This window comes from Neomonachus schauinslandi, chromosome 3 (genome assembly GCF_002201575.2).
Source record: "Neomonachus schauinslandi chromosome 3, ASM220157v2, whole genome shotgun sequence".
Taxonomy (NCBI): Eukaryota; Metazoa; Chordata; class Mammalia; order Carnivora; family Phocidae; genus Neomonachus; species Neomonachus schauinslandi.
The window spans coordinates 112363185-112382512 of NC_058405.1; the positions used below are offsets into that span (position 1 = coordinate 112363185).

At 34.4% G+C, this 19328-nt stretch overlaps 1 protein-coding gene and 1 long non-coding RNA gene across 4 annotated transcripts in view; one reads left to right on the forward strand and one right to left on the reverse strand.

Annotated features, from left to right (window-relative positions):
* Nucleotides 1-2264, reverse strand: part of ORC4 (origin recognition complex subunit 4) — a 93584-nt gene extending 91320 nt beyond the window's left edge. Inside the window, exon 1 of one of the 3 annotated variants that reach the window (XM_044913281.1) lies at nucleotides 2155-2264. The gene's annotated coding sequence lies outside the window, so the exon portion shown is untranslated. The remainder of the gene's footprint in view (nucleotides 1-2154) is intronic. The other 2 variants (XM_021702794.2, XM_021702793.2) reach the window with 2 other exon arrangements.
* A 312-nt stretch (nucleotides 2265-2576) lies between these two features.
* Nucleotides 2577-19328, forward strand: part of LOC110592104 — a 183790-nt gene continuing 167038 nt past the window's right edge. Inside the window, exons 1-2 of the long non-coding RNA XR_002481076.1 lie at nucleotides 2577-2592; nucleotides 3174-3210. This is a non-coding gene — a long non-coding RNA (uncharacterized LOC110592104). The remainder of the gene's footprint in view (nucleotides 2593-3173; nucleotides 3211-19328) is intronic.

The window sequence follows — 19328 nt, forward strand, 5'->3', positions numbered from 1 at the left end:
CATTCATCACGTTGGCAAAAATGAAAAACATCCTTGTTTTTGGTGAGACATTAGAAAAAAGTTATGTATCATACACTGCTGGTAGGAGTATAAATTGATATATCTATTTTGGAAAAGTTTGGCATAATCTACACTCTCCAAAAATGCATGCTATGTGCATAAAACACATGCATAAGAACATTCATAGTAGCATTGCTTTTAACTGCTAAACACTGGGCACAATCCAAATGTCCATTAATCTTAGAGTAAATTAAATTAATTGTGGTTTATTCATAAAAGAACTTACTACACCATTTACTATAGACATTACTATACAAAAATGAAAAAACATGTACTACAGCTAAATCTACTAACAGGGTTAAAAAAAATATTGTGACCACAGAGGAAACTAATACATAATGTGTAATTCTTTTCTAATTTTTTTTTAAAGATTTTATTTATTTGACAGAGAGACAGCAAGAGAGGGAACACAAGCAGGGGGAGTGGGAGAGGGAGAAGCAGGCTTCCCGCCGAGCAGGGAGCCCGATGTGGGGCTCGATCCCAGGACCCTGGGATCATGACCTGAGCCAAAGGCAGAGGCTTAACGACTGAGCCACCCAAGCGCCCCTGTAATTCTTTTCATATAGGTAAAACACAGGCAAAATTCATCTACATCGTGTAGGAATGCCAACATTGGTGGTTAAAAAAAATACTTGAAATAAAAACAGGAAATAATTACCTAAAAATTCAGTTAGTGTTAACCTCTGGAAATGGTGAGCAGGAGAATATTCAGGAATGGATGGGGGGAGGAGTAGGTCTCCAGTGCCAAGAGTGTTTTAGTTCTTGACTTTGGTAGCGATCACCAGAGGGTTCACTTAGTAATTATTCATTATACTGCATACCTATGATTTGTGCATTTTTTACATATTTAGTATCTTAACATAAAAAAAATTTGTTACCGAAGGCACTTAAATTGCTTTGCTATAACTTTTTTTCTTTTATAAAGTGGTAAATGTTTAGCTGCAATACGAACAAAATTTTAAGGCACAGGAGTCTAGTTTTTATTCCGTTTGACAAAAGACTATTACACACAGAGAAAGAAGCACTAGGCAATGATGTATAAATAGGGTCCATTGCCAAAACATAAGAAGGAAAATGTAGAAAAGTAGCAACTTTGATAGTGTATCCTAAAGAACTCATTACAGAATTAAATAATACCAATACAACAAACATGAGGAATTTTAGATTATTGGTCTTAAAAGAAACCATAAAGGGTGATAATCTTTCAAAGTACTTTTACCAAAAAAGGTAACTGAAAGATCGCAATGGTTCTAGTTAAGATTGTATGAAATGAATATGAAAAAGAAATGGTGGTATTTTACTAAAAAAGCCTTACTAATGTAAATTCATGAATTCTCCAATAGTTTGAATTATTATCTTATGAGGGAAACATTTCCAGCAAACATAGTTGGTATTTAATTGAGAATCCAAAGGCTCTAAATCCGAGACTAGTAACCAAAGAAACTTAAAACAAAATATCCATTTAAAAATCTCTAATCTACATTACAGAAAAGGAAAATTTTATGTCCCTTCCCTATAAACCGTACATCAAGGACTACACAATCCCATATCCCTTTCTGAGAACAAGCCTAGGCATTGTGTTGCATCAACAACGCCAAGATATGGGAGGCAAATTCCATTCAAGACTTCTCAGCTTGCTCCCTCCTCCCCAAAACCACTCCAGAATTCCAGGGAGCATAGCAAAGTAAGGAATGATGGTCATAATACCCAATGCAAGTAAGGCATCCAATGCCAGAAGTTGTCAAAATTCACACATGGAGCTTTTCTCTCCCCCTGCTCTGAGCTGAACAGTCAACAGAGTCATCTCTGATCCCATTTCTCTTTAGAAGCAGGACCATCAAATTCCTCACCACCACTGGGTGCAGTCAACACCCCACCAGAGATCTACTCTCTTGAGGAATCCCTGCAGACTTCAGGGATTTGTTGGCAGCCTCACAGGAAGACCACGAGACAGAAGGGGCCTGCCTGGCCTAGACAAGCCTGCCCTCTTCCCGCATTCCCAGTCTCCGCAACCTTCCGTCCTCATTCTTTTCGATTCGCCTTTCGCCCTGGCGACCTTGGCCTTCGTTGTGAGGCCAGCCTACCCCATGTTACCTCTCACAGAAAAGTCTGCCCTTACCAGGGCAGAGCAGGAATTTGGCGACCACGGGAACCGCTTCACAGGCGCCACTCGCCGCGTAGTCTGCTCAGCTTCACCTGCTACTGCCAACGGTACACCACTACTCCCGACATTCCCCGCGCACGCACCGCGTCTCCCACCCCGCCCCACTCCCGCCCCAACACGTGACCTACTTGCGTCTCCGTCCCCGCCCACTTCCGTTCATCCACTTTCCCTTAGGAAAGAGGAGGGGGCAGGGGGTGTTAAAGAGTAGCGACTTCCTCCTACTCCCCGCCCCCGCCCCTCTACCCCCTGCTACAATGTCTTCCGGGTCGCAAGTGCCTCGGAGCCTTCTGGGAAACCGTATCATTTCCTCCCCTCCCCCTCCTCCTGCCTTCAACCAACCAGCCTCCCGTCAGGAAGGGGCATGCGCAGTGAGTGCCTCCCGTCTCTTCTACCCGAACCCCCCCTCCCCCCCCCCAGCAGAGAGACCCCAGCAGCAGCAGCAGCTGATGATGAAGAGAGAGGCAGTGGCAGAGGGGGGGCACCTTTTATTTCTATTTTTAAAGGGACAGGACACTAATTTTACCCCACTTCAACCTTGAATTGAGGGGGGTGGGGGGAAGGCGGCTGAGTTCCTTCCCCCACCCTCCAGCCCTGAGACCTGAGAGGGGGATTGAGCCTGAGAGAGAAGAAGAAGGAGTTTCTTCTTCTTCGAAAACCCCCATCCACGACTCCTACCCCCTCACCCCTCCACTAGCCTCCCTCCCGAGCCCCCTCCACCCTCCTCCTCTTTGGCCGTGAGAGGAGGAGAGAAAGAGACCAAAAGCCTCTTAGCAACACAGACCCTTCTCTGCTGCTGCTGCTGCCGCTGCTACTGCTGCTGCTGCTGCTTGGCCCTGGCTGGAGACATCTCACTACACCCAGGAGCAGCCACTTCCCCAGCTCTCCTCCTCCTTCGCCTCCTCCTCCTCCACTCCCCCCCCTTTATTACCCTTTGTGTCATCCTCCACAGCTCCAGGGAAGGCACTCAAAAGTGGGGGGCAGGAAAGGTAAGTGTGTCTGTGGGGGTTTCATTGCCTTCCTCTGGCTCTGACTTTAACTCCGGGGCAGCAGTAGCACCAAACCACATACGCAGTGGAGCTCCGGGGTGAGGAGGGGGTGGTGCTGGGGTGGGGGGGGGAGTGAAGGAGGGGTTGGAGTGGGGAGGGGTGTGTGAGGTGGGTGCCCATCCTGTCAGAGGAGGAAGGGCACTTTTATTTTTATTTGCTGTTGTCAAAAGTGGTTTCTCTTCTCCAGCTAACATCTGATTGTGTCTTGCTCCAGTGGGGGAGAATACAAAAACAACCCCCTCCTTCCTCCAATGAGGCGCCAGGGAAAGAGACAGAAAGAGGCACACTTTCTAGATGTCACTTGAAAAAATTCGTTTGGAGAGCTTTTTTCCTTTTTCCCCAGGAAAAGCTCCAGTGCATTTTTTTCTGAGTGGGAAAATGTCGGGATCTGGATTGTATTGGAACTGCTTATCCATTTGTAGACCTGAGTGTTTTTTCCCCTTTTTGGTTCTGTATGTGATTTGGAAATTGACTTCAGTGTTGGAACAGACTTGATTGGTTTTTGCTTTCTGGGTTTAATTTTCCTTTTTTGTTGTTGTTGTTGTGTCTGAGTTGCATGAGAGATTTCAAATTTTTAGTTGATAGAGGCCTTTGGTTAGGTTTTGACTTGTATTACTGCTTGTTTTGTTAATTTGTTTCATATATCAGCATGTAAAGTTCAAAGCTTAAAATGCTCAAAGTTTAAATACCACCGGTATTATCTCTTCCTACATACGTTCTTGATGTTTATTTTCCATAAGACGAGAATATTAGCTATTTCCTAATTAATCTGGGTATTTTTCTAACCTTTGTAACTTGTCTGAACAAGTAATCCCCATTGAAAACTTTATGTTGTTCTGGCTTCATGGAAGGCCAAACCTCTCCATCAATAGTTTGCTGGATTGGTACCACTTTCAGTTTTAACTGAATTATTTATTTAGTGTTGTAAATTGAGATGAGTTTTTCATCTCTTGGGGTACTGAACCAAATTGCTCACTGTACGTAAAAGGAGACAGATTTCTAAAATATATTTTCATGAGTCAAATCATGAAGTCGTAGTTAGTATATTCATTGTAGTTAGACATAAATTGAAAGATAAATCCAGGTTTAGGTTTATAGAATAACAGTCTTCATAAAAATCACTATGGCTTTCAAATTCAGTGCTGTATTTTATTTCACAGATGCTAGAAAGTATGTTTCCAATGTTAGGCCTTTTACTAGGGCTTACATTGGAAAGTGGCATTTTGTTTCATACATACATTTCTTTATCCTTTCCTTGAAGATGGATGAACACATTCATATATACACTCTCTCACACACACCACACTCTCTCTCTCTCTCTCTGTCTCTCTCACACACACACACCCTTTTTTGTAACTGCATTGGTATCTCTGATCCCATAATTTATGTCAGCAAAAAATATTCTTCTGTAAAGCAGCAATTTTATGATCAGACTGGTAGTATGAAAACAGCAATTTGATCAAATAGAAAGGATTGAAGAAACATAAATCTAGATGGATAATTGACATAAATATTAAAACATGGTAATATTTTTAATTTTTTATTTTCTTGATGGTAAAGCCAAAACATAATATGCTTCTATTTTAGTGGCAGAAACGCACTGCAAATGTAGAAACTTGTTCTGTAAAATTTTCGTTAATGTGTGCAAAAGTAGACATTTAGACACAGGGGGGAAAAGCTGTGTAGCAGTAAACAATATGGTCTTGTTTCCCTCCTTTCTGTCATCAGTTTGAACAGTTCCTTACCTTTCTCTGAGGTGTAATTGGTGCACTTCAGCAGAAATCTGTGTCAAGTTCAAGTTTTTCTCCCAACATCAATACTACTATTTCAGGTCTACCTAGGATTTCTCGTCCTCACCCTAATTCCTCAGCAACATTAACATAAGAGGGAGAAAGTAGAACTTAGTGAAGAAATCAATTTTAAGGAAAGCACATTGTGTATATAATTGGATGGTAGTTGCCCGTCGGCAGCTGAGTGAAAATTTACAGCCTTGAGTATAATACCTTTACTTAATTTATGTCTGCTTTTCTTTTGAAAACATTCCTTTATCCCACCACTCCTAGGGTAACTCTGTATGGTTTGAGAATTCCAGACTTCTTCTAAGTTGGATAATGATTTATATTTAGAAAACCTTTTTTATTATGGCTTATTTTTTAAATATTAATACATTTTAGGATTGTAATTTTCATCTGTGTGATATCTTGGAGGTCACTTTATCCAGCTCTTCATTTAACATAATGCTGAATTTCAGAGAGCTTGAGGAACTTGCCTAGTTTCCAAGGCCTCTAAGTGAGCAGAGCGTGGACCAGAGAACTTAGCTCTCTTAACATTCTCTATGCTATACCACCTCATTTTCTTTTGTCAGAAATGAAACTGTCATTCACAGTTTTGTGTATAGCACTTAGGGATTTTATATGGAGGCATATTGTTTTAAGAATATTTAGGTAAATCGCTTTAAGCCAAAATTTTGTCTATTTATAATTCAGTTATTTGTTGTTATTTTAAGAGGTACTGATTTCTCTCATTCTGGATAGTTACTATTTTGAGAATTATTTCAGCTTTCCCAGATGCTTATTTTTTCTCTGTACTTCTAATTAATCAGTAAATATACTTATTACTCTTTGATTAAAGATATATATATATATAATGCATATTGTATTATAAATGTTTACCTATTAGTCTTGTTCTGTGAACCACTTAAGACTAAGGATTTTTGTCTTGTTAACAATTTATATACCTCATAGCAGTGTCAGTGTCCCTCATAGCAGTGTCTGGTGCATAGGAGGCCCTACTGGTTGCTTGTCATAATTGATAATAGAGTTAGGCATATTTGAATTTCTTTACTCCCATACGTAGGATTCTTTTCCTTTCTTCCTTTTTCCTTTCCTCTCCTCCCTGCTACAATTTCTCCACTACCGTGAATTTTTAAATTTATTTTGACTGTAGCTCTCACTTTTTCTGTTAGCCAAATTAAATCCCATTAACAATATAGTACTTATAGAAAGTAAAAACATATTCCCTTTAATCCTTGTACAGGATGCAATTTAACAAAAGTAATTTATTTTTAATAAGAGATTTCAAAAAAATTCCAATTAAAATATACTAGCAAATGTTCAAGATACACTTAAATTTCATTTCATTGAGTGACTAGTACAATAGGTTATTGGAATGATTAGACCACTTTTACCAGCTCTATAAAGCAACTTTACTTAGGTGACATGTTTCCCTGACTTTGTTTTTTTGGTCCTTACCCAGACACTTATCAACTTTCCAGTTTTCTATGGATATGAAGATTTACTCCTAGTCATCACTGGGACCCCATGAAGTCAGCCAGAAAGCCTATGTCCAACTTATGTACCTTTGCAGACTTGTCTGGATTTTGAATGTATGTGCAAAACAGATTGTACTTAGGTATTCATTAAACATCTACTGAGCATCTCCTGTCTTTCAGGCATTGTGCTAGGCATCTGAGAAACAAGGATGGTCCCTACAGTTTAATGTGAAGAGATATTTTAATTGTATTCCACAAGTATATTGGTTATAACTTTATTTTGATGTTTTTTCCTAAATAAATTTTATATTAACTAAATGGATACTGTTAGGTGGAAAAATGCATGTTTAAGAAGGATTTTGTTGTATTTTATTAAAATAGAAAAATATAAAGAAAAATTTTCCACTTAATACTGTATTCTGGGGATTTCTATTCTATATATAATTCATTAATTTTAGACCATAAAATTAGTCTATGTGGCTATCATTGCTAGTATTTTATTGATATATACTTTTATTTGAAGGTTATCAACATTGTTCATTGAAGTATCTCATTAAATTATTCCCCCCAAAAAACCAAACCCAAACTCTCCAAACTTAAAGTTGTTTTTTTTTTTTTTTCTCAAAAGTAACTTTTCTTTTTACATTTCATATAACAGGTTATCTTTCATGGTTCTTTGGAAGACATGGAACATCATTTTGATCATTTAGTTAATTTCTATAGTTTAAGTTAACAGAATAATTTAATTATCATGGAATAATTACAGTATATACTACTTAGGAGTTTTGGAATTTTCAGTATGCACTAGATAAATTCCTCCAAGATCCTCATTAGAAACTTTCCAGTTCTAGCTCTAAATTGGTTAGTTGCAATTTTTAATCTTGATTATGTGATACAACTTCAGTAAAATGATTTGGAAATTTCTTAGGTATGGATGTTTCAAAACCAAAGGATACTATCTTGGTTCCTATCATGGCCTTCATATATAATTTAAAAATATTAGAGAGAAATTTCCTGGATTTTCTTTGTCCCCCTTAAACTGTACTTTTTAGAATAATATTGATTCACAATTTGAAAGGAGGGACTCTCTTGCTGGTACAGTATCTTGTGAAGGTACATAGACTTCTGAAGGTCAATTCTGATCTCTTTCAAACTCATTCTTAACTTTTTATTCTAGTAATAATTATAGTTAACCATTTATTATAAGTGCTTAACACTGTGATAAATGTATCTATTTACTGGTCCTGTGAACTTTGAACATTGTTCCCATGTTACAAATGGGGAAACCTATTAGTGACAAAACAGCATTTTACATATAGCAGCAAAATAATCACAGTAAATTCATAACACTTTTTAAATTTAAAACATGGTCACTATAGCTTTTACCAGTCATTAAGTAGTCATAAACATTAGTAAAATCATGGCTCTAGTGGCTTATTAATAGAGTGTTGGAAAATTTCTAAAAGTTTATAAGGAAAGAAAAACAATCAACAAACCCAGTTCTTTATAAGGAACATAGATCCAGACCAGTGTGCAACTTGAAATAAAATACACTTGACCCTTGAACAACACAGGTTTGAACCGCAGGTCCACTTATATGCAGAATTGTTACGGTACTGTAAGTATACTTTTTCTTCTTTAGGATTTTCCTAACACTTTTTTTTCCTCTAGCTTATTATAAGAATACAATATTTAATACACGTAACATACAAAATACATGTAAATTGACTACGTTATCAGTAAGGCTTCTGGCCAACACTAGGCTTTTAGTAATGAAGTTTTAGGGGAGTCAGAAGTTATATGGGATTTTCAACTGCCCAGAGGTCAGCACTCTCATTGTTCAAGGGTCAGCTGTATACATAAAGTCAGTCTTCTCTCTGTATGGCAAAAATTACATTTAGGCTTTCTACATATTGAACTTCCTTTCTCTCGCATGGGTTACATTTAGCATTTTGTTAGGTGAAGTTTGAAGGTTCTAACAGTTTGTAACCCAATGAATATTTACTGTAAACATTTTAATGTAAATGTTTTAATGGAAAACCTTTACACAGAGGGGACATATATTGCCTAGTGGTTGGGTATGTATATATACATATCTTCTAGACCCTGTATCTTACAAAATTTTCATAATTACTACATTACACATCTAGAATTAGGTTTAGTGTACTCTTTTTAGTACTACTTAAAGTCAAAAATATTTTTAGTATGAGAATGGACAACATGTTGGATTCCCTAGATGCCTAAATTATTATGTAGTTAAGAGTCTCATGCTCTACCGACTGAGCTAGCCGGGCACTGATTTATTATATAGTATTCTTTAAAGCAGCTACTGAATTAAAATTTTGACCCAGCTAACCAGATTTGCTTTTACATTATTTGCTTCTAGGAGAAAAGAGTAATTTTTTAAAATTCTATGTTGTTAAGTAATTTTCATATGCATCCTAAGTAAATACACATTCATCCTATATGCATAAATTGACTACGTTATTCTATAAATAATGTGACGATGCATTATGACCTGTAGAATTTGGATATATTTTTAAATGTAAAGAACTATTCTCTGCAATTATTATATTTCAGAGAGGAAACTTTATAACAAATTGGTTTTATTGCTTTAACGAATAATCTCAGTAATCGGTGGGATAGAATAAGTCTATGGTCTCAAACAACTTCCTTAGATAACCTGAAGGTAATTCCTAATAGGCAAAGGCAATACCTAAAGATAAAGGTTGAAAGTAAAGATTCTAACTCATCATTGTTTCTGTTTGAAGTATTTCTGTAATATCAAGTAAGATTTCAGAAGTTGGAATGACTCAGTATAATTTTTCAGAGAGCCAAGGTGAGAACTAGGCTTAACATATATTAAGGTATATCTTCTAATGTAGCTGTACATGATGGAAAAGAAAATCACTAATGATATCATACCTGGTGAAAAGCATATACTTCATTCAGAGTTGTATGTGACTAATTCTAATTTGAGTCCTGTTTCAGTTGACCTATATAACCTTTTCTTAGAGAACTTGTAATTAAAATCTGTGTTATTGAGTAATTTATTAGAACATATTGTTTTAAAAGATGAAAATGAGTTCTATAAATCAGTCACCCGCTTTGCAATGGTGAAAATTTTTGCACATCCATGCTTCACTGAGTTCTTTGCAAACCAACCAAGATTCAGGCAATTAGAGAAAAAATTTCTGTATGGTGCTAGTGTTAAAATTTACATTATTGTGCTCCCCTTTTTTAAATTTCAAGTCTATATCTTGAAAGTTGGAAGTAAACCTAAAACTAAAATGTTTCTTAAGGTTGATTGAATACTAAATTATATTAAGATTCATCATTATATCCAAAGCTATTGTTTTCTATATACCTTGAGTCCAGAAATGTCTACTGATCTGTTGGCCAATGATTAACTTAATCCATACATACATTCTTAATATTACTACTATCTAAAAATAATCTTGGCTGTATACATACAGTCACTAATGTTGGGGGAGGCAAGTATTCCACATTCAACAAAAGAAAAGTATTGATTTTTAAATAGCTTCTTTACTTGGGATATACTGATATAAAAAAACAGCTGCTGTATAAGATCAAAAGGATTTTTACTTATTTGGAAAGTTAAATGTAAAGTTTATCATTAACGAATATTAAGCCGATATTTAGAAAGTCAAATACATGTTCCAGTAATGACAGAAATGTAGAGGCTATTTTTTCGCATTATTCCAAAATAATTTTCCTTCTCCCACATTTGTCGCACAGGAGTTTGTGCTGAAGGATTTCTTGGCCATTTTAGAGACTGTAATCTAGTTAAAAGGTTTGTTTATACTTCCCATCTCTGTTCTGCTGATGGTATTAGAATGCAAGCCAGAGCCAGACATCTAACTGTTTATAACATTCAAACTTCAATTAAAGCTGCAGTGTTCAGTTCACTATATATCAGAAAGCTTTATACCAGCTACAAATATCAGCAGTAATGATGGCAATGATTTTGTGTAGCCATAGGCTTTCCTAAATCATGCCATTCCTTATGAATACTTTTTTCATTTAGGCGGTATTAACATTAATTCTTTTTTTTTTTTTAAAGATTTTATTTATTTATTTGAGAGAGAGAGAATGAGAGACAGAGAGCATGAGAGGGAGGAGGGTCAGAGGGAGAAGCAGACTCCCTGCCAAGCAGGGAGCCCGATGCGGGACTCGATCCCGGGACCCCAGGATCATGACCTGAGCCAAAGGCAGTCGCTTAACCAACTGAGCCACCCAGGCGCCCGCTAACATTAATTCTTTCATAGAAGTCTAAAAATGAAGCTTGTTTTCTACCAGAAATAGTATAGCATTTCCTTCAGCAGTTTCTTTTGATAATAAAACCTAACAGCTTATATTATTACATATCTTATTTAAATGACCCAGTTTAGTTTTTTTTAATTAGTAAATTCTATAGTAGATTTGTTTGTTAGCTAATTGATTCAACTCCAGTTTCCAGTTTGAAGAGCATAGCAATACGTTGCCTATTAGAAAACAAAAGTAACAATCACATTACTCCAGTGTTATATGTATGGGAGGAGACTAGACCTACATAATACAGATTTTAATTTAATCTTATGTTGCTTTTCTGGTCTTCTGCTCCTGCTGTTTGTGGTTTCTATGTTCTAAGTATGTTGGTAAACTATTTTAAAAGTTTTTTTTCTTTTTGTAGCTTTTAAGAATTCTTTAAAAACATTTCTTCAGCAGCTTCACTGTTTTTGTGCAATCTACCTCATTGATTTAGAAAATGAGTTATATGTGTAGGTGTTTAATTTTTCTAATGAGTAGGCAAATTTGCTATATTGCTTTCTCTTTTTATAAAACTAAATTTTACTTTTTACTAATTTTGGACCTTGATTACTAAATGTGTACATTCTTTACATACATATACTTTTTATTAAAATACAAGTTTATAGGAGGTTTAAACATTTAAGGAAAGATGAAAAATCATATTAAATTCAATGATTACTTGCTAAAATGCTTTTAATTAAAATATAATGGAAAAATCTACACTACTCATTTTCCTGGACACTGAAAGAAATGATTCATTTATTTTGAAATTTTATAAGAAAGAGAATTCTACCTATGGTCTCTGAGAATAAGAACTAATCACAACCATGCAAAATTTGGATTTGTAAGTTAAAAAACATGGAAAGATCTCTAAGATAAGCTAAACTGAAAACATGTCACAAAAAATATGTACACTATGATCCCATTTATGTAAAAAAATGCAGAGAATAATATGCATGTACTATATAAGAATATATACTTATGTACATATAATACATATGTTATACCATGTGCATATATATTTATAAAATAAAAAGTTGTGTAAGATATATGCCTTATGTTTATGTAAATATACATTAAGAAAAAGTCTGGAAAATATGTAGCAAATTATATCCTTGGTTTACAGAAAGTGTGTAAGTGGGATGCTGGAAGATTAAGAACTCTTATGGTTTTTATGCTTTAGCATTACTTGGATTTATTTTTAACAATAAGTTTATATTCATGTAGTAATTTTATAATGGAAAAATATACTTATGTATTAAAAGAATGAGAAAACAAATGATCCAGGAAAATTGCAGTCCTATCCCCTAATTGTCACATGAATATATCCCTTGAATACCTTGGAGAGAATTGAGTATTGGCTAACAATCATCATAGCTTGATACAGAATAAAGTCTGTTAGACTGATCTAATCTTATCTAACAGGGTGAAAACATAGTCAATTGAGGGAGGAACAATGGATATAATCTATCCTGACTTTGAAATACTTGGCTTCTTATTGCAAAATGCACTTGTCACTTACCTGGGAAAATATTGACTAGGGAACTGGTGGTGAAGAATGTCAGTCATAAAGTGGTGACAAAAAGAGTTTTAGTCTGAGATAAGATATATGTTGGACCTAAGATAGACTTTTATTATTTTAATCAGTGTTCCAGATTATATGCTCACTCAAAATACAGATGGCATAGTCATTTAACATTTTTATAATTTTTCTGTATTCAGGTAGTGGTTTGAATAGAAGACAAAGATAAAGCAAGTTTTTAAGATTAAGTCTTTTTTTAAAATTGTCTGAAACATGTACTTGAAAAACACTTCAGGAGCTTTTGTAAAATAACATCAAACTGAGTATGAAAATATGCAGAGTAAAGAAGCAATTAGAATTCTGTAGAGTTAATCACAGTGGGCTTCTTGGGAGGACATGAGTTAATCAGAGTTTAGGTAGAGGAGAAATCGTAGGTTGGCTCAGGAGAGAGTAATTCAAGTTAAGACAAAGCTTCCAATGCAGAGAGAGGATGGGGGAGCTTATTTTTAATAGTTTAAAGCTACGATTAAAATTCAGAATAACCTGGTAAATTAAGAAAGGGGTTAGGAAAAATATACCTTGCATTTATGTTTTTAACACTTTATTTCCAAGAATGCAGGTCAGAAAAGAAATAGGGAAAAAATAACTTGCATAAAACATAAGGAAGTGAATAGTTCTTTGCAATTATAACTGGAAAATTGTCAAGAGTCTAAAGCAAGTATATTCTGAATGAGTTGGAAATGAAACACTATGTAGTTAAAACAGGAAAATTTTATCCAAGGATACTAACTGAGGTTCTTTTTCCTTTTATAATTAAAATTAATACCCAAGTTGTTCCCTAGGATCAATAGGAAATAGTATACAATTAAAACTATGAATCTTACATAGAAATTCTAAAAATAACAAAGGAATAGCTTATGTTTTCTCCATTTACTTATCAAGTTTTATTTGCATCTGGCATAATTTATTTCCACCTGGCCCCATCATGTCAATTACCATTCTACCTATTCCTACCATCACAAATTGAACTTTTTTTTTCCTGAAAAATGTCAATTTTAAAGAGTTTATCAAATATGGCTCTGTGTTGTTTCCACTTGAAAAATCAGTGATTTTTCTCTTATGTAGGCGTCATTGACTCCGTATTCATTATCTCTTGCTCTCTCTTTTTTTTTTACCAATGGGATTGCCAATGTCTTTTTTCCAACAAATATGTGATGAAACCTATTATGTGCTCACTGGAATAGTAACCAAAAATAGACATGGATCTTGCTGTTCTGGACTTATCCTAGAGATATGGATATTAATTAAATAATCATATAAATACATGCAAAGTTGGAACTATTCCAATTGCTGTAGAGAGGTACATGGTACTTACTATAAGGGTTTTAAGAAGAATAATAACCAATCAGTGGGATCAAGGGAAGTTTGTTTTTGTTTTTTTGGGGGGGGGAAGTGTTTAGTTAGCTGAAATCTTGATATTAGTTAACTTAATCAAAAGGGAGAAAAGTTTTCTAGAAGGAAGGAATAGTATATACAAAGGTACTAAGGAGGAGAGAGCATAGTACCTAACATTAAATGACAGAATGATAGAAATTTTAAGAACTAGAAAGTGCATGATAAAAGGTAATGCTAGAGATTTATGTAGGAATCAAACTACAAGATGTTGTAGGCCAATGCTTTCTTTATCCTTATGATTAATATTTATACTTAGACTAATATTCTTTTTTTTTAAAGATTTTATTTATTTATGTATTTGAGAGAAAGAGAGAGAGAGAAACAGCATGAGAGGGGAGAGGGTCTGAGGGAGAAGCAGGCTCTCCGCTGAGCCAGGAGCCCGATGTGGGACTCGATCCCAGGACTCCGGGATCATGACCTGAGCCGAAGGCAGTCGCTTAACCAACTGAGCCACCCAGGCGCCCCTAGACTAATACTCTTTATACTCAGTGCAAAAACTACTACTTATAAAAGGGTTGTGCTATAAGAGTTCATTTTTATTTCACTTTAAAACTCATAGTACTTTATCCCATAGAATCATGGTTATGGTGGTCAGGTCATATAAAACCCCTTTAACACAGAAAACAGTGGAAAGTAGTGACCATAACATTGTGCCTTAAACATAAGTAGGTAGAGGTGAGGAAAGAAAAGCAAGAAAGGGAATTAAAATGAATGTATGTATTCAAGAGAATATCCTGGGTGTGATTGAGTTGTAAATAATGAAGAAAAAGAAAAAGCCTGCAAGTGTGCTAGGCTGGTGTAGGATATCATAGCAAATGATCTTAAGGGATACATTCAGCGGGACAACTTGAAAAGACCTTTAACTGGCACCTGGATATATCACATTGTGATATCTAGAGCAAACCAAGACAGACAGAGTAGAAGACAATATTCACAAATTGAATGTTCTGAATCTAGAGCATATCTGTGTTGATGTTATTAGAATATAAATTTTTTTTAATTCCTTTAAGAAAAGCGGAATTACAAACTAATCACAATATAATGCCAACTTTATTTTGGTTATTTTTAGATTAATTTATGTAGTCAGAATTAATTATAAATTATTAAGTTGCATTAACTATTTCAGCCCTCAATATTAGCCTTGAAAATATGATGTATCTCAATTGGAATAGTAGTTTTAAAGACAAAGTTGAAGAAATTTAATTTTTAATTGTTATTTTCCATTAAACTTATATTGTTGATAAAATATATTCATGTTAACCTTTTAAGTTTTAAGCCTCTTTGAACACCAGTTTCTGTTAAGTAATAATCTAATTAATAACCAAAAGTTCGGGGCGCCTGGGTGGCTCAGATGGTTAAACATCTGCCTTCGGCTCAGGTCATGATTCCAGGGTCCTGGGATCGAGCCCCACATCGGGCTCCTGGCTCAGCAGGGAGCCTGCTTCTCCTTCTCCCTCTGCCTCTCTCCCTGCTCATGCTCTCTCTCTGTATCTCTGTGTCTCAAACGAATAAATAAAATCTTAAAAAAAAAAATAACCAAAAGTTCAAGAAACGCCCCAAATACAAAGAGCATTACAAAAAGTGGATTAAGTCACTTGAATTTTATTAAGACCAAAATGTCGCAAAGACAACCGAGGATGACGTAAATATATATGCAAGCATTCATTGAATAGACAAGATTGCATCACATTACTGTTGGTTGATGAATTCTGCCAGTGCGTCATCCATCAGTTGATCTTGAATTGAACTTTCTGGCATTCTCAGAAACGGCAGACCATGCTTCTAAAGAGGTTAACATCTAAAATTAAAAACTACAGAATTGAGTTTAGTGCTTCTTTATTCACTTGCTTTTTTACTAATTTATAGAACATTCTTAATGAAACAGTATCACTAGCGTTGGTTTATTTTTCATACAGTGTCTAGCAGAACACTTATGATTTCATTCATAAAACGTAAGTGTTTGGGAAGCTTGTTAGTGTTGAAAAGATGGTTACTAAATTTATTTAATAACTCTAGGGGGTCAGGATACCTTTTAAACAGAAATGAAAAATCACTTAGGAATTGTTTAGGGATTGATGTGTTCTTGTTTTACACTTTCCTAACTTGTCTTTCTGTCGAAGTGTATTCCAGAGATCCCTAGTTCTGTGATAAGCTAATAGGTATGAGACATACCCCACCAAAGTTCCTTTATCAAATTAAGTTTGGAACATAACAATTATGATTAAAGAATGCTAGATAGGATTTTTTACTGCAGTAGTAATCACTAACATGTATTGAGTGCTTACTTTTTGCCACTCACTTTGCTAAGCATTTTACATACATTATCTTATTTAATCCTCTTAACAACCAAAAAAAAATTCAGAAGTATATTCTTCATATAATGTCACTGCTTATAAGCACCAATGCAAAAAATTCTGTTAAGAACGCAAAAGTGAGACAAATGCCATTTTAAACTGTTATAACCTTATAACGTTGGAAAATAAAGATTATGAAATTTATGCTTAAAATTAAATATTGAATTTAATAGTATATTTCTATATATTTTTTATATTTGGAGTGAACTATTTAATTTTTTACCTGAGTGTAGTTGACACACATTATGTTAGTTTCAGGTATGTAATGTATTGATTCAACAACTCTATATGTTAATGCTCACTGCAAGTGTAGCTACCATCTGTCACCATGCAGTGCTATTACAATACCATTGACTATATTCCCTCTGCTTCACCTGTCATTCCCATGACTCACTCATTCCATAACTGGAAATTGGTTGGATTTCTGTATACTAATAATGAAGTAGCAGAAAGAGAAATTAAGAAAACAATTCCATTTACAGTTGCACCAGAAAGAATAAAATACCTAGGGATACACTTAACCAAGGAGGTGAAACACCTGTACTCTGAGAACTATAAAACACTGATGAAAGAAATTGAAGATGACACAAACAAATGGAAAGATAACCCATGCTCATGGATTGGAAGAATTAATATTGTTAAAGTGCCCATACTACCCAAAGCAATTTACAGATTCAGGTCAATCTCTGTCAAAATACCAACAGCATTTTTCCAGAACTAGAACAAATATTACTAAAATTTATATGGTTTCACAAAAATAAACCACCTAAATAGTGAAAGCAATCTTGAGAAAGAAAAACAAAGCTGGAGGTATCACAATTCCAGAATTTAAGATATACTACAAAGCTGTAGTATAACTAGAGTATTCACAGATGATCAATGATAACCATACTTTTTTTATTAATAGGGAACAACTTTTAGAGGTTCAGAGACAGTCCTGAATTTGAATACTGGCTCTGAGTGTATAGTATGCAACCTTTGATGAGCTGTTAAGGTTCTGAATTTGGGATTATCTGTAAAATTTGTGTAGTGACTCATTTCTCAAAGAGTTGAGACTATTAAAGAGTGCATATGAATTCCTAGCATGTTGTGGACATTCACTAAAATTTAATTTCCTTTCCTTTCTCTCCTTCTATTATTAGTAATAACCATGTTTCAGAATCTTTGTATGAATTAAATTTAAATTTTTCCCCTTTTTAAAAAAATAAAATTATCCATTACTCCTAAAAATATTTTAAAACTTTCTCTGAAATTTTACACATGGACCTGATCTACTCTTATCTTTTTGCTTTCCTGCATTTAGCTAATAAAATGGGCACCTATAAATATTGTGGAACTCAGATATTAGAGAAATTTGAATAAATGGTCACACTTTGTTAATTTAAATATTCTACTCCTACCTTACAGCAGTGCTTTTGGTAATTCTTATTGAGTGAAATAAAATGTAAATAAGTTAATTTTCTTTGTCTAGTTTCCCCACATTAAATAGGCAGTATTAAAAAAAAGTTAAGAGCCTGGGCTGTAGAGCCTGGCTGTCTGGATTCAAATCCTTATTCTACCACTACCTATCTGTATGACATTAATTTCCCCCTTAGTAAAATAGGTGTAATAATTGTGTTCACCTCAGGGCTATTTGATAAGAGAGATATATATACACATATATATGTGTGTGTGTGTACATATGTATGTGTATATGCTCCATTAAGATTGCCTGACACATACTTTCAAAAGTGTTAACTGTTCTAGTGATTATATGTATTGTCTGTAATAAGTTGTAATATTCAAAAATTGGTGTCTTAAATGTTGTGGTGTCTGATATAGTAGTTTCTCGGCAGAATAAAACATTCAGTTTAATTTGTGGTTCCTTGAAAATTATGTCAGACTTTTATTTTGTATTTTCCAAATTCTTTACATTACTTTTAGGTTTTTGATCTTATTATTGAAAGATATGGGAAAAAATCCCCATTCTTTCCCATAAAGAAACAGAAATACAGAAAGATCAGACCTTTTAAAGCATGGCAGTAGAAAAGTCAGTATAAAGACTAAATTAGAATTCAGAATATTTCATGTGCCAGTATGTTGAGCCAAGCTATGCTGCTCCTTGTTAAGTAGTCAAACAACAAACCTATTAGTTGGCAAAATGAATAAAATAAATGTTAAAGTTATGTTATTCTGTTTTTCAAAAATTTTATTGGCTTGTGTTTCCTTTGGATGTGTCCTCTTAAGTTTTATTCACTGAAAAATTGTTTTAAATGGGATTAGATTAATTAAAGCGATCTCTTTGGATATTTAAGGATTGAGTATTTTTTTTTTAAGTTATCAGTGGCTTCTCACCCCACCCCCATGAACTAGTTCAAGAACTCCTTCCCTATTTCTCATATTATCATTGTTCTCGTACTATATATTATAGGTTCAATGTGCTTTTCCAAGCCATCCTAGAAACATAACCATCATTGTTCATATTTAGTTTCTATGAAAAACAATTCCAAGTTTCAGAGAATAAATTATTATTTTACAGTTAACTTTTAAAAAGCACTAGGATTATAAGAACAGCATATTTCTATAAAGATACATTAGAGGAACATTAAAAAGTTTTTTCTTGTTTAAAATATTATGTAGTGTCTACAATTCATCAATTTAAGAAAGTGATAAATAGTTTGGTTGGGATCCAAAAAATAACTGATGATGACCAAAAAGGCTCAGAACTATCTCTTTGAGAGAGAATTGTAAATAATTTGTAGACAAATAAGTAATAGAAGAGGAATATTAAATTTGTACTTATTGTTCACAGTTGCTTAGGAGATAGGATTATTATGTAAAATAATTTATTATGAATTTTCTTTTTAAAAATAGCAAGACTTAAAATTTAGTATTCCAGTCTAATAATTTGCAAACATTTATGGGGATTTTTACCTAAATGCCACTTACATTATAGAAAATTAAATAAAGATAATTCCATATGTGTCTAAAATAGCAAGATATTAACTCAGAGGCATAATGGCCTTGCTACCTTCCACATGAAATAATGTTCAAATGTTGTAAACAAGTTCTACAAAATGTTTCTCTCTCTCATTCTCTCTCTCTCTCTCCGGTATTTTGATATGTTCATTCTGCTGATTGGGGGCATAGACTCAGGGATCCTATC